The sequence below is a fragment of the Schistocerca serialis genome, chromosome 4 (genome assembly GCF_023864345.2).
Source record: "Schistocerca serialis cubense isolate TAMUIC-IGC-003099 chromosome 4, iqSchSeri2.2, whole genome shotgun sequence".
In the NCBI taxonomy this organism is placed as follows: Eukaryota; Metazoa; Arthropoda; class Insecta; order Orthoptera; family Acrididae; genus Schistocerca; species Schistocerca serialis.
In genome coordinates this window covers 557,634,232-557,652,045 of record NC_064641.1, presented here as the reverse complement: position 1 = coordinate 557,652,045, position 17,814 = coordinate 557,634,232, and positions in this window count along the sequence as shown.

Sequence of the window (17,814 nt, the reverse complement as noted above, 5' to 3'; positions counted from 1 at the left end):
TCAGTCTTTTCCTGGTTGATGCTTTTGGGTGATTTCTCAATAAAATTTCTTCCCCTACATCATATGTGACTACTTTCTTCACATTTTTATCAAAACGGGTTTTTCTCAATTGTGCTTGATGCTTCAGGTTTTCGTAGACCTTCTTCGCCATATCTTCTTTCTTGGTAATCTTTTGTTCTATCGCAGGTAATTTCTTCATCCATTCTGGCACAATACTTTCACCAAATACTATTTGGTTAGGTGAATAACCTGTCGATAAGTGTGGTAGGTCATTATACACTTTCTCAAATTCATAAATCCAATCGATCCATTTATAATGTTGTTTGGGTATGTACGTCCGTAAAAATCGGTTCAACTCTCGGAAGATTCTTGCAACCGGATTTCCACAAGGGTAAAATCTTGAGATGTAAATGTGCTGGATTCCTTGTTCTTTCATAGTGTCTCTCCATACTTTGCTTGTATAATAAGCAGCGTTGTCTGTCAAGATCATTATAGGTTTGCCAAGCTCAGTTATATAGTTGCTGATAAATTTGCGTAACATGGGTCGAACGTGGAGATTTTTCAAAGGATATTATTTCACATATTTTGAAAAGAGATCATAGAAAGCCAATACATATTTGAACCGTCCACGTGTCATGGGACATGGCCCACAGACATCACATGACACCAACATTAAAGGTTGTTGTGGGATGATAGGATGTAATTCTATCTTCCGACAGTAGTTTATGGGTTTCGCCTTCTGACACATTTTGCACTTCTTAATAATATTTGTAGCTATACGTCCCAAATTTGGATGATAGCAGTATTGTGCTATTTTGGCAGTACATTTAGCGGAACCAAAATGACCCCAATTCAAGTGAGTGTACCATACTAGTGATTCTAAATATTTATTTGGAACACAAACTTTCCAAACATCTTCTTCATCCTTCCTCCGATTCAATATTCCGGATTTTAATTGATACTGTTCTTGAGAGTGACTTAGCGTTTTGCTTTCAACAGCATGCCTAATGGCTTTCCACAACTTATCATCTTCATGCAGTTGTGGAAGACTTCGAGATAGCTGTGAAATATGCCTCTCACAATATTGCCTTGATAAATTCATGACTTTAAAGTCAATAGTCCGTTCTTCACACTCGTCGTCATTCTTTCTTTTCGGTAGTCTTGAAAGAGCATCGGCTATGATGTTGTCTTTCCCTCTGATGTATTTGAGCGTAATATCATATTCTTGCAGCAGCAAGGCCCACCGGGTTAAACGTGAATGGAACATCCTTCCTGTTAAAATAAAAGATAAAGCTTTGTGGTCGCAGAATACAATGATCTTCTTTCCATGTGCAAAATAGCGAAACTTTCTAAGGGACCAGACCACGGCCAGTACTTCCAATTCAGTAGTACAATATGCACGTTCACAGCTAGAGAGTGTTCTGCTGGCAAACCCAATTATCTTGATGGTATTGATATCTTCTGGATTGTCCATCTGGAAAAGAGTGGCACCCAATCCTGTTTCAGAAGCATCCGCAGCAATATAAAAATCTTGATCAAGTCTCGGATGATGTAACAGTGGAGCATTAGTCAAAGCATTGCGGATGTTATCAAAAGCTTGCGTGCATTCGAAATTCCACTCCCACATGACATTTTTTCTTAACAGCCATAACAAACAGTCTTGGCTTTCTAACTGATTGGGTAAAAATCGTCGAAAAAATGAAACTAAGCCGATAAATGACTTTAATTCCGTTCTATTCTTTGGATAAGCACATCTGTTAATCGCATCCATCTTTTTAGGATTTGGTTTTATCCCTTCAGGAGTGATTATATGTCCAAGAAATTTCAATTGGTTATGAGCAAACTTAGATTTTCTCAAATTTACAGTAACTCCGTATCCCAAAAATTTCGCAAAAACTCTTCTTAATAAGTCCAAATGTTCCTCCCAAGTTTCAGAAGCAATTAGCAAATCATCCACATATAAAGTAACTTCATTCAAAAGGTCTCTGCCCAGTACGGTATCTAATGCCGATATGAAAACACCACCGCTTATTTTCAACCCAAATGGCATGACAGTAAACTGGTAACTTCGGCCCAGAAAAACGAATGCAGTATATTTTCTAGATTCTTTCGATATTCTAGTTTGCCAATATGAACTACGCATATCCAAAGAAGTTAAGAAGCGGGCACCATAAAACTTTAGTACTAACTCTTCTAGGTTCTCCGGTCGCGTTTGTACAGGTATAATGATCTTATTGATCTCTCTGGCATCCAACACCTATCTGATGTCACCATTGGGTTTAATTACCGCCACAAGAGGGTTACAATATTCGGAATCTGAGGGCTCAATAATACCCCATTTTAACATTTTATTGATTTCCTTTCTGACTACTTCTTTCTTTGTCCATGGGATAGAAAAGGAAGTACGACAAAAGGGTTTATGTGCATACGTCTTTATATGGAATTAAAAGTCTTTTATTATACCCGGACGTTTACTAAAAATCGACTGATATGCTTCCAACAAGTAGTACAGTTCGTCCCTTTGGATAACAGATAAATATTCTGATTCTAACACCTTTTCCTGCAATGACATTTTATCAATCATTTCTTCAGAACATTCAATAAGGCATATATCATACACATTTTCATCATCAATACTGACATATGATTCATACACAACTGATTTGGAATTACTCGGCCCTTCCTCAGGGTGGCTGTCAAAACATTACCATTGGAATTAAATATACATTCACCTTTCTCTAAATTAATGATTGCACCGGTCTCACATAAAAAATCCAAACCCCAGATACATGGTACTGTCATTTTAGGAACAACCAGGAATGTACTTTCTATTTGAGCCCCCCGTATTGTAACGTCGACACGTACCTGTTTCACCACTTTTTGCATTTTTGCGCTGAACGCGCCAGACACGGTACGTCCTGTGATAGGAAAAGTGGGCATTTTTACCCCTCGGCTTATCTGTTTTAAACAGTCCAGCGTCATGACACTAATAGTTGCTCCAGTATCAATTAATATTTCAACATCAACATTATTTATACTTGTTGGAATTATTGCCTGTAAAATTTGTCCGCATTTATTAGAAACTTCAGGTTTTTCTTCAATTAACTCATTCCTTATATCCTGATCATTATTGTACCTTAATACACTCACTTCAAATTGATGCCTGCCTTCCTTCTCCTTTCCAGTCATCCTAGGAAGGCATTTGGTGACTGGTATTAGTTTAATCTGTCTCGTTGAGTCATCGGTGGGGGTTCATGAACTTCCACAATCCGTACAGTAGGATCCAAGTTATGGTATTCACCCCGTCGCACATTGGAGGCTCCTTCGCCCATTGGTATAACTCCTTGTGCTGGATGAGGACTCGAGGCATTTGTTCCATCCTGCCGATGAACATTATGCTTCGAATTATCTTCCCAAGGTCGAATACAATTGGGTTCATCACTTGGGTATCTGTTACTCTTATTAATATCACTACTATGCACATTCGCGTCACCATATCGAGGTTTACCTCTAGCACAGTAAGTATCTCTTCTATATTTATTATAATCATTGTTTTTATTGCAATTATAGGATGAAGATTGTCCACGCTCCTGTGATGCGGGTTTGACCTGGTTTTCGGTATTATTATTATCATACGTTAAATTATTATTATAATTATTCGTATTACTATGAGTGTGAGTCGACATTTGATTACTACTATTTGTCTTGCGTCTTCCAAAATCATATCTATAGAGTCAATCACCGACAAGAACTGTTCTACATCGTGGTCAGGAACATTTATTAACTTTTCACGTATATTTATGGGCAACCTTCCCTTCAAAATTCTGATCACTTCCTTGTGAGAAATTGGATCACTCCAATAACGTGTCTTATTTATGTACTTTTCAAAATATTGCCTTAAAGTACTCCTTTTACTGTTAAAATACTCAGGTTGGTAAACCTCTTTTCTTAATTTCTCTTGTTTACTCGACGACCAGTATTTAGCCAAAAAAAGTTGTTCAAACTCAGCGCAAGTATGGCAACTTTCACTTACTTCGGCGGTCCATAATGCGACTTCTCCGGTAATTTTGGATACTATAAATTGAAGTCGGTCGTGTTCTGACCAGCTACGCGGAAATATTGTTTTGAAATTATTGATAAAGATTTTCGGATGCAGGTTGTTCTTTTCAGTGGAGAATGTTGGGAATTGTCTACTTTTAAATATCCTCGCTGACCAAAAGAATCATCATCTTTACCAACCGAATCATCAACTTCCCAATGCAAATTTTCACCACAATTGTACTTCGTATTATCACATGTTCGGTTGTTTTTCGACCTATTCTCCGAACGTTCGTCCTCTGTCAACAAATTTTGTGATGACTTTCGTTCTAACTCCGCCAATTTATGATTGGTTTCCTTTTGCCATTTAGGTAACTCGTCAACTATTTTCTCTTTTATTTTCTGAATTTCGCTAGTGAATAGCTTAATCAATTCATCATTTCTACTTACGTGCTCATTGATATTTTCATTTGGCTGGGATCCAATAGTAGTCTTAACGTTGTCTACAATTTCATTTCCTTTTATTTCTATCCATTCAGTTAGATCTTCGTCAAGTCTTTTAGTTTGATCTACTAAATACTTGTCAATCCCTTTACGAGCATCAAACTCAAACTCGACTATTTGTTTCGAAAGCTCTTCTATCTGTGCGCTAGCATTGAAACAGCTGCTTTCACACTTAACCATCCTATTGGACAGGCCATCATAACTCTTCGAAACTACCTCATATTTCTTTTCTACGTCATGAAGTTTTCCCATTAAATTATTATATTGCCTTTCTAAGGTGTTAGAAAACTCTACATCTAGTTCTCCAAATTTCGCATTTAATTGAGTCTCTCAGTCCGCCTTTAATTCTTTCTTAGTATTTTCCAGTTTATAATCAAAGGTGTTCAGTTTGCTTTCCAAAGAATCCATTTTAACTTCTAATGAACCAAATTTGGCCCTCAAATTTTTCATTTAAATTTTGATTGTCCTCTTTTAATTGCTTATTATCTTTTTCTAGTGAACCAAGTCTTCCATTCATTACACCCATTTGAGTATTTATTGATACCAGCATATCAAACATTTTTTGATTAATATTTCCATTTTGAGGATCAACTTGCTGATCTACTTCCGAAACCTCATGATCTTTATGTTCTCCCACGCTGCTTACCTTACTTATCATTGTATTTGAATCTCCTAATGGCTCTAAATCAATAACTGTATTATTATCTGTACATGTCTCCTGTCCCACATTGAGCTCATGGGATGCATCATCCCTATCCTCTTCACTTTCCTCTCTCTCTCTACTCATTACTCTACTCAACTGCACATTATCATGTATTCTTTTCGTTCGTTTTGACATGATTATTCACTATCAAGACATACACTTATTTTCACTATGTATTTATATATATATTTATCTACCGAAATCACAAGTCTCAACTTCCTCTTTTTTATAATTATACAGTTATTTTAATCATACCTGGTAGTATCGCTCACTTTTAGCGATTATTGAAGAATACCTCTTTCATTGGACAGACTCACTGGCTGCTACAATATTTTCCAACTCTAGGGTTCGTGAATCCGGATGACACTCGACTCGATGCAGCAATCCTCCTCGATCGAGCCGCAAGTTGTGGCGCCACTTCTACCGTATCTTCCTTCGCCGTCGGCGTTGTCGTTGTTACCGTGAGACACCGTTATACCACGAGGAAAGGCGCGTCGATCTTAGAGCATGAGATATGATGACCTTAAGCCATTGACAACACACAACGGTCATGGTAGCACCTGATTCCAGAATAGCTGCAGTAGTTAAGATCTACGAACTATCCCCTGTTGACCAGGTCCCCAAAACTTAACTCGTAACGAGATTCCTTCAAAGCAAATTGTCATAACGATCGTCTATAAAGGCTTCGTACAACGAGAAGAAATATTACGGTTTATGGAATAATAACAGATACGACCAAACTGTCTTGTCTCTTCTGCTTTATTTAACATAACTTCGTTCACAGTTTCATTTCGCATTCACCACTCATTCACCGAAACCCTTTGATGAACAGTTTTGGTTGCTTAACAACAACAGTCAATGATAATGATACAGCTTTTCTCCTTTTTATAAATTAAAGCCCGCTCTCCGTAATATAATTAAAAAAAAAAAACGGTATCAATACCGCGTCCCTCGTGAGATGCGAATAGACTTATCCCGGAATTGACCGCCCTGTAGGTGTACTCAATTTAATGACCACACTTCGCTGTCCGCTATTTCGCGTAACTGTCCATTTGTTAGTCTGATTATACACTGTAGCTATTTAAAATTCGCCCCTATATTTTTCACAACGCACAATTAGCACTTCGTTACTTGTTTTTTTTTTTTTTCTAAGAGTAAACGGAAAAAAAGACGCCGTATCATCGGCTTAGTCGACATAAAGCAAAACACCTTAATATGCCCAATTTCACCTCTTCTTATAGGATCGGCTACCTTACTCATTAATTTACTACATATTATTTCCAATAACACTAAACAGATATCGCCGTTATATTTTAATTGTATTCAAAAGCATGTTAGTACTATTATAACCAACCAAATCGTCACAAATCGCGCGGCGTGCGTTTTTAATGATAACTTTACGCTATTCAATTTCCGTTACAGCTATCTTGACTCGTAATGTTACAATATGCCCTGTGGATACACATTATTTCTTTAATGCTGTGGTTTCCATTGCCTTCTACATCCTCATACCACTGATCACCGCTGATACTTCCACCTTCCAGGGGAAGGAGAGTGCCCCAAACTGCTGTCCACTCCTCTGCTCTCTTTGACAAGACTGTTGGTAGAATAAAGTGCAACTCCTTATGCTGAAAATCTTTGGCCGCCATTGTTGAATGTTTCTATACAGTATTTAACAAGTATTTGAGACCAAACCTGGGAACCAGCATCTTTTGATTACTAGTCCAAGATGTAACATCCAAACCAGAGTGGAAAGGTACTTTCACAAAAAGTACAGTTGAAACATTGAAGCATTTCATTCTGTCAATGCATTGGCAGTTTTCCATTTGCAGCAGCTTTGGCATGACGAAGTACCTTACAAGGATGAAAGTAAATATCTAGCTTGCAGTGACAGAAAGAGGACCACAACAATGTTTGCTGTCTGGTTCATGTCCCCTCATCATCTAGCACAGCCCCCGCGTTCCAGTAAATGCTGCTGGACTACTCATCCCTTAACTGAAATCGGTGAATCTCTATGCAAGCCAGTAGTTCAGTTGTTGCGATGTACCGCTTCAGGCCAAGTCCAGGACAACAATTTCCTGGCTTGAAAGTGAATTAATTGCATGGATTGGCCTACCGAAACAATGCCTTTCTGCTGTGTCACCGGGAATTTGTTGCCAAAGCCAAACCTGTCTCGGAATGACTGAACAACTTTCTTGCTGTATGCTGTGCTTGCCAGATGTCCCTGGTTTCTGCAGTGTTGTACTGTTAGGCTGCCACAAAATCACCAGAAAACAGTTGGGGCGGCTACAGCACTTTCATTATCTCTTCCTATAAAGAAGGTAATAATGCATTGACGGAATGGAGTACTTCAATGTTTCAACTGTGCCTTTTATTGTGGTATCTTTCCAATCTGGTCTAAAGGCCGTGTCTTTGACTGGTAACTGAAATGTACTGGGTCCCAGGTTTGGTCTCAACCACTCTTTAAATGTTGAATAAAAACATTCAGCAATGGTGGCCAATGATTTCCAGTGTAAGGAGTCACATCTCTTTCTGCCAACAGTCTTGTCAAAGAGAGGCAGAGGAGTGGACGGAAGTTTGGGGCATCCTCTTGCCCATGAGATAAGAAACTGCCAATGAAAAGTGGAAGAATCAGCAACGATCAATGGCACGAGGATGTAGAAGCTGCAGATTTGAGATTATTTTATGAAGATGCTTTGTGTGCCTAATTTTGGAGTGTGTCAAAACAGTTTACAATGCCTGTTGAAAAACAGCCTTCAGAAATTCTTTTCAATTGTTATTTGATACTCTGAAGTTCCTCCCATAACAAATGGGTAAGTCATGCCTTCTAGTGTTGTTTGTCTCTGTCCATCCATCCAACTATTACACTGCATGGAACCGAGAGTTCCATCCCGTAACAACTGGAGGGGGGAAAAAACTTTTTGGCAGGTGAGGAAATTTCTCTTGAAGGAATGAAGGTATGAGCTTTTCATTTCGCGAGGCTACAGAAACGCCATTTTCACCTTACTGACAATAAAAATTAGCTCCTTTAGATCTTTCATACAGATGTCACATAATTTCATTGTGTGCCCTATGTTTGAAATTATTAAATGATCACCAATCAGTATGTTAAGTGGATCAAAGTAAGATCCCATGTATGCAGCAGAGTCTGATACTAAACCCACAACTTTTCATATTTGATGGCTTAATCTTGTGTCTAATATGGCCTTGGGACTTCTGTTAGCAACATCTAAAACATTACAGAACACCAGAGGCACTTTCTGTTTTTGTCCCAAGGTCATCAGCATAATCACAATAGTAACATTCTCCACAGCATCTTTGATTTTCTTTCATTACAAAAGTGACATATAAAAGAATTTTTTGTGAAAACAAAAGCCTCCTTCTTTTGGACAGTGATTGACACCACTCCTGCAAACTGAACTTCTGCCTACCCATTTTTTAACACTCTACAATTACTTCACAAATTAACAAAACATTACACTGTAAAGGTTAATTTAGATATTGCAATTCCAGCTATCCATATGTGCCGAAATATTACAACAAAAAAAAAAGTCTTCATATTTTCCAAAATCTTGTAAAACAACGCTGAAAATAAAAAGGGTAAAAAATAATGCAGGAAAATTATATAAATAAATAAATAAATAAATAAATAAGCGACTCCCAAATTCAAGGACTGACATACGATTGTCACTTTCCCAACAAACATTACAGTGTTTAATGTATGGGTGTTGTATTTATAGCTAGATAGAGGATGAAGCGTAAAAGTAAAGGGGGAAAAATTCTAGGCTACTACACTTTCATACACAATGAAGCAAGAAAATTTACTGTTTGAAGTCATCTAGCGAAGTTTTAGAAGCTGCACAGTGTGATTTCCTGTGATGTATCTCAACTTTGATGCTTGTTTCTTGCCTCACTTTTATCCGTTCATTATTCTACCCAAGAATAAATAAAATATCTTTGGTTCAGTGTTCACTTTTCAATTAAAAAAGTCTTATCTTAGTTTTATCTACTCCTTGGTAACTTTACTGTGTGTTGGACAGGTTGGCAGAATGTTGTATCTAGCACATATGTAGTTATGCAAGTATTTGTTTACAATCTTAATTTTCCTCATTTTGTCACCTTTATGTGATCAGTCACATATAATTGCAGATCTATTAAAAACAATACAAGTCTAGCACTTGAGACGTTTTAGCACTTAAGTAGTAGATATAATATACACTGAAATATACTATTTTAATATTTTTGGTGAAGTATACTGATTTAGCTTTTACCATGCTTTTAAATTGACTGAAAGCATGACACTATACCAAGGTAGCGTTTGAGTAACACTTTTCTTTCAAAGCATTTCGCATTTATGGGATATGCGAATTTTACATAGCTCTATGGATAGAGATCACGCTCCCTTTTCTTCAAAGCAGACAACAAAAGCGCAATATTTTGGAGGTTTGGTAACTGTGGTCGTCAGTGAAGATTCAACACTTCAGTCTCATGTTCACAAAATCAGTCCCGGCCAATGTGAGCTGTGTGCACACAGGCTCTGTCACCTTTGAACACTACATCACTATTGGGGAACAAACTTTGTATAACAGGACAGACCTTGATCAGCCCAAATGTTCACATAATCCTTGGCAGCAATGCAACCTTACAGAGTAACCATGGGGCCTTGCAATACCACCACATGGCTGCCAAAAATCATCACAAAACCACCACGTTTCACAAACTCAACCAGAAGTGGGAAATAGTATGAAACAATACTCATCCTATCAAATGACTAGCTGCAATTGCTCCATCAGTCTACATTTCACAACTTTGACACCACATTTTCCTGTTATGGACATTTGCATCACTGATGACCGGTTTTGGAATTCCAGCTCGGCTGGATTTTCCTACTTTTGGTGTTTCCTTTGTATTATTTTGGTGTGATAAGCTCATGAGTTTGACATTCAGTTCTGCAGTGACTTTTGCAACTGCTGTCTCATTTTTCCACCACAATCCTCTTCGATGAACGTCCATCACAAGCACTCAGCATTGTGCTTCTTAAGCTGATTTCCTTTGGGACACACTAAAATACATTTCAAACTTCAGTGACACCCCTAATTATGACTTTTTTGTAGACACAAAGAATCAAAGTACATACAACACATTTTTGTCATTATTATGGATATAAGCATATATAATGATGGTCAATTTCTTGTAAATTGGCCTTCTCCAAGAAATGATTTGGTAATAAACTTTATGTTCTAGATATTTTACCTGGGAAAGATTAGAAGACATTAAAAGCCTTACGACACAACTGACATATTCACACCAATGTGATGGTGGTGGTGGTGGTTGTTGTTGGGACGTTTAAGGGGGACTAAACAGCGAAGGTCATCAGTCCCCCATTCCAAAATCATGTGAGCCGAAAATCTACGGAGCAGGTAAAAACCAAAGGGGGAGGAGACGTCCCCCCAGGCGCTAAAAGAACACAAATGCAGCAACAAACACTACAGACAAGAACAGGACAGAGGAACACCAGACAGAAGGAAACAGAAGAAAGGAGGATGGCCGGAGACTGGTTGACTGACCACGAGAAAAAAAAAAGGGGAAAGAGTCAACCATCTGACGGCACACCAGAACAGCAACAGACACAAGGACAAAAGACACAGAAAAGGAAAGGCGCAGGACCTCCCTAAATCGAACCATAAAAAGGACTACTACGGATAAAATGTAAAACATTGTCAGCCATGGAGGCATCGTCGGATAAAACCAAAGCCAAAGTGCCCGGGAGATTAAAAGATTGCCGGAGTGTGCACAGTTGAGGACACTGCAGCAAAATGTGGTCGACCGTCAGCCGGGACCCACACCGACGCAAGGGGGGATCCTCCTGACGCAACAGATGGCCGTGCTTCAGGTATGTATGGCCGATGCGCAGCCGACACAGGACTACCGAGTCCCTGCGAGAAGCCCGCAGGGAGGAACGCCACACATCGGTCGTCCCCTTGACAGCCCGCAGTTTATTCGGGGCTGTCATGCCACGCCACTCAGCAGCCCACATCCCAATCAGCTTATGGCGCAACACCAGCTGCTGGTCGCGAGCCGTAAGGACGATCTCCAAAGCCAGGGCGTCAATCGCCCCTTTGGCCAGCCTGTCTACACGTTCGTTCCCTGGGATGTCAACATGACCGGGCGTCCAAACCAAGACCACCGAATGACCAGAACGGGCAATGGCGGAAACAGACTCCTGAATGGAGGACACGAGAGGAGAGGAGAGATAGCAGCGGTCGATGGCCTGAAGGCTGCTCAGGGAGTCACTGCAGATCACGATGGACCTACCTGAGCAGAAACGCATCTGCTCAAGAGCGCGCAATATGGCCACCAGCTCTGCAGTAAAAATACTGCAGCCAGCCGGCAAGGAGCGCTGCTCAACATGGGCAGCATGAGCAAAAGAGTAGGCAGTGCGACCATCAACCAGGGAACCATCAGCGTAGACAGTCTCACAGTCCGAAAATGAGGCGAGGAGTGCAAGAAAACGGCAACGGAGGGCCACAGGCGGAACCGAGTCCTTGGGTTCTTGTGCCAAGTCCAGACGGACGGACGGCCGGGACAAACACCAGGGAGGCGTAGGTGCACGGACCCGGAAGGGAGGCGGAAGAGGGAATGAACCCAATTCCGACAGCAGGGACTGAACGCGGACAGCGACGGAAAGCCCAGACCTAGGTCGCTGTTCGGGCAGATGGAGGACCACGGCAGGGAAAAGCAGGCGACGATTGGGATGGCCTGGCGAGCAATGCACGTGGACAGCATAGTCGGCGAGCAGTCGATGGCGACGAATCCGCAGCGGGGCAACCCCGGCCTCCACCAGTAGACTATCCACGGGGCTCGTACGAAAAGCGCCAGTTGCAAGCCGGACCCCACAGTGGTGTATGGGGTCTAACAACTTCAACACTGAGGGTGATGCAGACCCATAGGTCAGGCTCCCATAATCAAGCCGAGACTGCACAAGGGCTCTGTACAATCGCAGCAGCGTGCAGCGATCCGCACCCCAAGACGTGTGGCTAAGGCAGTGGAGGGCGTTGAGGTGCCGCCAGCATTTTTGCTTCAGCTGAGTAATATGAGGAACCCATGTGAGCCGGGCATCAAACACGAGTCCCAAGAAGCGGCAAGTGTCCACCACTTCAAGCAGGTGGCCATCGAGGTAAAGTTCAGGATGAGGGTGGACCGTCCGACGCCTGCAGAAGTGCATAACTCCAGTCTTGGCTGCAGAGAACTGAAAACCGCGAGTCAGAGCCCATGATGCTGCCTTCCGAACGGCTACCTGCAGCCTGCGTTCGGCGACTCCCGTAGTCGTGGAGCTAAATGAGATGCAGAATTCGTCGGCATACAAAGAAGGAGACACCGACGACCCCACGGCTGCAGCCAGACCATTAATGGCCACTAGAAATAAGGACACACTCAACACCGAGCCCTGCGGGACCCCATTTTCCTGTGTATAAGAAGAACTAGAGGCGGCACCGACTTGCACCCGGAAAGAGCGGTGCAATAGAAAGGTTTGAAGAAAAGCCGGGAGCCGACCACGAAGACCCCACTCATACAACGTGGCGAGGATGTGATGCCTCCATGTGGTGTCATACACCTTCCGCAGATCGAAAAATACAGCAACGAGATGCTGACGTCGGGCAAAGGCCGTACGAATAGCAGATTCCAGCCGCACCAAATTGCCCGTGGCAGACCGGCCCCGACGGAAGCCACCCTGGGATGGAGCGAGGAGACCGCGCGACTCAAGGACCCAACACAAACGCCGCCCCACCATACGTTCGAGCAATTTGCACAAAACGTTGGTGAGGGTAATGGGACGATAGCTGTCCACCGCCAGTGGCTCCGCACCGGGCTTCAAGATGGGGACAATAACACCCTCTCGCCATTGCGACAGGAACACGCCTTCGCTCCAAATGCGGTTAAATACCGCGAGAATGTGTCTCTGGCAGTCCCGGGAGAGACGCTTCAGCATCTGCGCGTGGATGCAGTCCGGTCCTGGTGCTGTATCAGGGCAATCGGCGAGGGCAGCGAGGAATTCCCTCTCGCTGAAAGGAGCATTGTATTTTTCAGAACAACGCGTGTGAAATGAGAACTGCGTCCGCTCGGCTCGCTCCTTTAGAGAGCGAAAGGCGGGGGGATAAGATGCAGTCGCCGAGCTCGTCGCAAAGTGCACGGCAAGCTGTTCAGCAATGGCAGCAGCGTCCGTGCAGACAGCGCCGTCCAAGGAGAGCCCAGGTACACCCATAGGGGTCTGGTATCCATAAATCCGCCGGATCCAGGACCACACGAGCGAGGGGGAGACACGGGAGCCCAAGGAGGAGACATACCGCTCCCAGCACTCCTGCTTACGCCTTGCAATAAGACGGCGGGCCAAGGCACGGAGCCTCTTAAAGGCGATGAGAGTCTCCAGAGACGGGTGCCGCCTATGACGCTGGAGAGCCCGCCGACGGTCGCGAATAGCCTCAGCAATCTCCGGCGACCACCAGGGTACAGCCTTCCTCCGAGGGAGTCCAGAAGAGCGGGGGATGCCAGCCTCGGCCGCCGAAATGATGGATGTGGTTAAGACACGGACCACCCCGTCAATGTCACCTTGGGGGGGAGACTCAATGGTTGCAGCAGAAGTAAAAGCCGGCCAGTCAGCCCTATGGAGAGCCCAGCGGGGCAGGCGCCCAGAAAAATGACACTGGGGCAGTGACAAATAGATGGGAAAATGGTCACTACCACAGAGGTCAGGATTCACTCGCCAGTGGAGGGATGGGACAAGTCCGGGGCTGCAAAGAGAGAGATCGATGGCCGAGAAAGAGCCATGGGCCACACTGAAATGCGTGGGAGCACCGGTATTCAAGAGGCTAAGGTCGAGCTGAGCCAACACATGCTCCACGGCCCGACAGCGGTCATCGGAGACAGTCCCACCCCATAGCGGGTTGTGGGCATTGAAATCGCCTAGAAGCAGCAAAGGTGGCGGAAGTTGAGCCAGCAGTGCAGCCACGACATGTCGGGGGAGCTCCCCATCCGGAGGAATGTAAACAGAGCAAACAGTAATAGCCGGCGAGAGCTCAACCCTGACAGCGACTGCCTCTAAAGGCGTCTGAAGGGGTACTGGCGAGCTACAGACAGAGTGGTGAACAAAAAGACAAACCCCACCTGACGCTCGTTGACAGGCAGCGGGGTTCTTATAGTATCCCCGATAACCGCGAAGGGCGGGGGTCCGCAGTGCCGGAAACCAAATTTCCTGCAGAGCAATGCAGAGAACAGGGGAATCACTCAGAAGCATCCGGAGCTCAGGCAGGTGGCGGAAATAATCACCGCAGTTCCATTGGAGAATGGAAGCAGGAAGGGACTGGAAGGCGTGAATGCGACTAAGAGGCAGACAGTGCCTCAGAGCCAACTGCCGCCACCGGGGGAGAGTCAGCTGAGTCCATAGGAGAGGCCCTCAAGGGTTCCGTGAGGGCGAGATCCACGGCAGAGGCGAGGATCTCCACCTCATCCCCGGAGCCAGGACTAGGTACAGCAGGCGGTGCTGAAACCGCCGGAACGTCCTTCTTCTTGGACACAAGTCGTTCCTTCTTCTCACGTCGGCCCTTAGGGTGAGAGGGCTGGGAGAGCTTCTCTGAAGGAGCGTCGGAGGCTCAATGTGATGGAACCCGGCGATTGAGAAACACTGACTCAACACACACTTTTGTCCACATCATGAGTTCATGAATATTTTTCCCATTCCCTGTATGTGGTATCAATCTTTGATACAGTGCCTCTTGAAATGCTGAACAGTTTGGCTATCATAGTTACGGAAGCACCGACCATACAAGCACCAGGATGCCCATGTTCGAATGCAACGAGCTCCAACAAGATGCACTCATAACGACACGGAACATTGCTCTGACCACAACTGACACTTGCATGTATTGATAGCACTGCATGTTCAGTTCATTGTTAAACACAACAGTGTAACTGCAGGTATGACTACACCTGTATTTATGCTCAAGCAAGCATTTCTCACAGGATTTCATTTGATTGTTTATGGATTGACAAAATCATGTCCACCATCAAGAATTATTTTCCACTGAGAGGCAGACACACTTATCCTGTGCAAATAAGTGATGCTGCCAATACTTTCTAGTGACACTTTAAATAACTATTAATTCACATACAATGTCACATGTCGGGTAGCTTAACTAGAAAGATAACAGCCACGAACTTTAAAAATGACACACAAAATTAAAAGTAAAGTTATTGGAAAAATATTTTCAGAAGTTACATAAAATATATATAAAGTAGTACTTTAATGCTGACTTCTGTAAGAGGTTCTTTTGTGAGCCATCTTTGAATTAAGTTGGCATCAGATTAGGAAATAATTTGTATTTTTATAAATTTCCTTCACGTTTAGGAAGACAACAACAATTTATATTGTTACATTTAGTGAAAAAATACATATGTATAAAACTATATAAAGCAATAATAGGTAATGTTGAGATTATGTAAATTGCTTGAAAGGTTCTCATGCATTGTGTGGGTTGTAAATTCTAAACCAAATATGATTTCCACAAAACAGCTGCTCACTATCTTTGGATGCAACTTTTAGTGCTACAACGCTGAAAATTAATATTACGATGATGTCAAACCTTATTTGCATGATTTAAAGAAATATTCATGATATTAAAAATGTAATTATAATTTTATTATTTTCATTTTTGTGCTCAGTGTATCAAAGACTTTCTAGTGCACGGAATAAATTAGCATTGTTTGTACTACGAAACTATACATAATTGTTAAGGGTTAAGCATGTAATAATTCGATGTAAGACATTTGGTTGAGTCTGAATTTTGTTCTCGTACTGGTCGGTAGAGAAGGAAAAGTTCCTTAATCGATGTGAAGGTATAAAGGCTGTAAAAAGGAGAGAGAGAGAGAGAAGGTAAATACAAGTTATTCATAACAAATATCTCCCAAGTGTAACGTCTTGTCATTTCCTATAACTAAAAATTGCAAGGTCTAATCTGAGCCTGTCCTGAATAACAGCGAAGAACATTTATGTTATCATATATTTTCTTCGTTTGACCAAGGTTGTGATTTGCATGTTTCTTTTTGTTACGCGACGTGTTATGAATATTTTCATTATACGCGCCAAAGTGCACACAGCTTTAATCGAACCTGCATCTTTCGGAAACGAAAACTTTTAATCAGTATGATTACGCGAATACCGTCTAAATCGCAACCGTGATCACAAAAGTGTTTCCTGGACCAAATAATTCTTATAAAATGTGTATTCTCCAAAGCGAGCAGCATTGCACTATCACTGACTCGCAACAATCGAAAGAGTAAAAGCAATGCTTAAATAAAATTGCCACCTTTTAATAACTATAATTATCCAATTAAATAAATAAATAGCAATTCAGTGGCTATCCAGTCAATAAACAGAGGGGGCAATTCAAACTGTGCCTTGCCAATTTATACACTAGCTTGCTGTAAAACTGCAGGCACCACGACGCATTACTACGACATCACTGCACGGGAGGTAGGCATCGAGATCCGTTTGTTGTAGTAGCGAGTTGTACACTCCTTGCATGCAGAACTAACTAACTAGCCACAATCACCTGTGAATAAGATTAGCAACTGCAGTGTACATAGTATGTGACACTAGGCCCGAGAACCTTTCAAGTGGTTGTCACAAAAGCCTGAAAAAGCACACATACAAATTCTTTTATGGATATCTGTAGGATCAGTGCATCTGAATGATCCATTTCAAAGTTAACTAGCTAGTTCATGCATATATTTGGATGTTTCACAGAATAAATGTATCTTTTTACTGTTTCTTGGCACTCATGAATAATTTTTTAAATAGACTGGACAATTTATTTTCCTTTTCAACTGTTTTCAGAAACTGTTCTGTAAGTGGAGCAACCACACCTAAAGGAATACACAATTGATAGACTTTGAATATTACGCAAGATGTTATTAACAAATTAGAATTAAAATGAAGGAAAATCTGTATGACCACATTTGATGCTTATTGTTATCCTTTTGAACACCTATGACGGGTTTTACATCTTAAATGAAATGATCGCAAGATCACAGTTTGATTTGTGCAGCACATCCATGGCACTCCCTACTTAATCCACATGCCCAGAACCATCTTAAACTGGTCAGGGATGCACTCAACCTGGGGACGTACAGCCTGCCTGCTGCCATTATATGAATCACTACAGCAGATCCTCTACATCATGATTCCAGGGCACCTTCACTGGATGGCTCTGATATTTCCGTGACTCAGATTCTTGATGGGCCGATCTGATACACCCCACAAAGGCCATTACGGAACTTCGTACATGTATTGCTGCTTGATTGCGAAGTTGCGAGAAATATAGTGAGCATTCCTTCCACTTATTGCACTTTCACACTCAAATTTTCTCAGCTTATAGATTTGATTAAGATGGCCACCATTAGTGTTTAACAACCTTCTAGTTTAGTGACAGCCATTGAGAGATCAATTACTCTCATGTATAGCTGCAACTTGGTACATTGTAATTCCCATCGGGCATGAAGTGAACACTTAAATG